The sequence below is a fragment of the Malania oleifera genome, chromosome 2 (assembly GCF_029873635.1).
Source record: "Malania oleifera isolate guangnan ecotype guangnan chromosome 2, ASM2987363v1, whole genome shotgun sequence".
Lineage (NCBI taxonomy): Eukaryota > Viridiplantae > Streptophyta > Magnoliopsida > Santalales > Ximeniaceae > Malania > Malania oleifera.
The window spans coordinates 103,890,875-103,894,540 of NC_080418.1; positions in this window are offsets into that span (position 1 = coordinate 103,890,875).

Sequence of the window (3,666 nt, forward strand, 5' to 3'; positions counted from 1 at the left end):
AAAAATGTCGACAGAGACTCCCTTTAAAAAATTACCATATCTCATTCATGCACTTGTTCAAAGAAAACATTTTTCTTGAACAATCAATGTCAGTATGCACCTGTTCATACACGTTTAAAGTATCAAATTACTGTACAAATTTCGGGAGAGTCTCCTTTTACAAAATGACCATATCCCATCCATGCACTCATTTAAAAAAAATATTTTTCCTAGATAATCGATACTAGTATGTTCACAAATTTTATTCACGTTTTTTAAACACGTTCAAAGTATCAAATTACTGCAAAAATTCCAATAGAGTCTCCTTTTACAAAATGATCATATCCCATCCATGCACCTATTCAAAAAAAGTATTTTTCTTGGACAATTGATATCAGTATGTTCACAAATTTCATTCACAACTTTCATACGCGTTCAAAGTATCAAATTACTATAAAATTTTCAGCATATTATCCTTTTAAAAATGACTATATCCATTCATGCACTTATTCAAAGAAAACATTTATCCTCGGCAATCAATACCAGTATGTTCACAATTTTTCATTCACAACTTTCATATACATATAAGTATATACATATACTATGATTTCAAAGGTTATTTCAAAAACCGACCGTTTAAAATGGAATTTTATAAATATAGGATATATGATATGGAATTTTGGATAAAATGAAAGGTGGAAAACTAGGTTTTATCTTACAATGGTTGTTTAAACTGTCTTTGCAAAATACTGGGATTTGATACAATAGCCGAGGGCTGGGTTTTATTTAACTGCCAAGGGCCGAGTTTTATTAAATGGCAGGTTCTATATGAAACTAGAGTTATACTATAGTTTATATTACCGAAATTACATGATATGGTTTGGAATCCGAGGTGAATTAGTGCGGGAACACTTCGGCCCATCGACCACTAAAATCAACTTTGGATTCTTACAAGATAAGCGAGCCGACACAAAAGACAAAAGACTAAAGTAAATGTGACAGCACATGGACGGCTGCATTTGTGCAAAGATTCGCCACCTTTAACTTAAAGCGAAAAAAAGAAAATCATTGTGATGACCCAAAAATATGTGTACGATTAAAGTATAATAATAATGGTCATTAAATTAATAATAATACAGAAGTGCTTTTCTATAGGTTCCTTGATTCCATATTTGATGTTTAAAAAATACCTTATCTTAGCGAGTGCTCAGAGACCATTGCGGCTCAGTCACTCCTTGGAGGTCGGCTTGGTCAAAATGGAATTTCATAGGATAAACAGGATAGACAGTGTTTGTACACGTAAATAAGTACATATACATAAAATGGTGTTTTCATAGACATAATTTGTAGGAATACATCGTAAAATAATAATAATAATATAGGTATCCTATGTGGGGCCCACATGAGTCCCTAAGTCGTGTGGGGTCCACATGAGTTCCGAAGTTATGTAGGGCTCATAAAACCGTGTGAGAACTATTGGAGTTACGTATGACCCACTTGGGTCTTGAATTTGTTTGGGACCCACAAGGCCAGGTGGGGCCCACATAAGTTTTCAAAATTCGAATTTAATTCTTTAAAAAATATATATAATACTAAAACATGACTTAAAAATAATAACAATGATAATAATAATAATAATAATGATTTTAAAAAAATTAAATAAAATAATTAATTAATTAATTAATTAAAAATTAATTAAAGGAGAGTAGTGGCAAGCACTCCCACATGGCCTCCATCCCTATCTCATATTCAACTCATACCTAACCCATCCCTTACCCATTTTTTAATTTAAAAAATATATATAATTTCACCCCTCTCCCCACACTTTTACAAATTTCATTTCTTACCCAAAATTTTCCTATAAATAGGAAGCTCTCAACCTTCATTTTTCACAAAAATTTTCAAAAGAAGAGAATGATTATTGAGTAAAAGAATTAGTGGTGGAGAGAGAATTTTCGAGTAAGTTCTCACTCACCCACTCTTTCTAATCTCATTTTTTAGAGATATTCATTGTGTTCATAGCACAAGGTAAAAGAAGAGATAAGTAAATTTGATTATATTAGATTTTTTTATTTAAAATTCATACCCGAGTTTATTTGCAAGTAAATTTCGATTATGTTAGCTAGTTTCATAAAATTCTCTTGAATTTATTTTTACGCGTATTTAATTATACTAGTTTTATCTTCAATATTCTTGCATTTATTTTTAAGTTAAGAAATGTTCTAAACCTCTCAGGTATTTTACATCATTAATTTCCATTCAAGAAAATATTTTTAACACTTAAATTGTGTGACATGAGTTTAGTTATATGTAACATATTTCATGAAAATATGAATAAAGATTACATGAGTTGATTTTTTTACGTTGCGTATTTCACGAAAATATGAGTAAAAATGAGATTTTCATGATATTATTATAATTGTACAAATTATATAATAAAAATATTTTTAAAACCCCTTATGGCAAAGAAAGTTCAAAATTACAGATGTTCGGTACCGCAGCTTAAAGTTTAAACGGATCAGAGTGCACCCACACTGTTTACAGAGTGATTTTATATGGTAGTGGATTTCTCCAGATTACACACCTGGGTCGGACCAGGGTTTAATAGGGAAAATCTCACTTAATGATGATGTACGTTGATTTAGTTTAACCGGCCAGCCAGTTAAGTCCAGTCTTTGAACCATACAACCCAGTCATGGGGGTAAACATGACTTACGATTAACAGGCCTAAGAGTGATTTTTACAGTACGTGTATATACATATTTAATTACGTATACAGAACTATTGATGAATTGAAGGAAAATTGTATGTTTATGTAAACGGGGGCATTTTTGTGCCTAGATAATGATTTAGTAAGGAAAAGTATATTTATATATACACATGATTTAGTATTATAGTTATAGTTTTAAAAGTTAAAAAGTTCAGTTTAACAACTATAGTATATGATTATATAATTTTACTGATAGTAAAAGTTTTATACAAAAATTTTTAAATCTACATTTATTTTTAAAGCAGTTTTAAAGTTATAATATTAAATATTATTTTACGAAATTAAAATATTTTGAAAGCTCATTTTAACCACACACTAATAATAATCTTATTTACTTACTAAGCATCGTCTCACCCCAATCATTATTTTACATTTCAGATCATTTTTAAGAGTGTACCAAAAATCTGGCGTAGCAAGTGCATAGGGGGGAATAGAAAGAGCAGAGTAGAATAAAAATTTAATATAATATAATTTAGAATATGTTTTTGTATTTTAGAATTCTAGAAGTTTGCATTTTAATAGTTGAGACATATATTTGTAATCAAATTAATTAGTGCTCTGGTAATAAAAATAATTTAGATTTATTTGCGTTCGCTGAAAAATTTATATGTAGGTACCCACTCGGGTTCAGGTCCTTACAATTATAACCCTGGCCGAAAGGTGGACAGGTGTAAAATAATTACAGACATAAAATTACAAGCTGGGCCAAATGGTTGCCAGCTACAAAACTTCTTGAGTAAGCTTTGAATAAGGACATGATGGCCTATCAAATCTTGGGAGATGGCCGAAGCCTTTGAAGCGGTAGCCGTAGTTTTTGACTTTGAGGGTAAAGGAATCATTTCTTTTTCATTGCCTTTCCTTTTGCAAAGTTGGATTTTGGATCTTCCTGGATTAGTTGGTAAAAATCTGAACCGAGA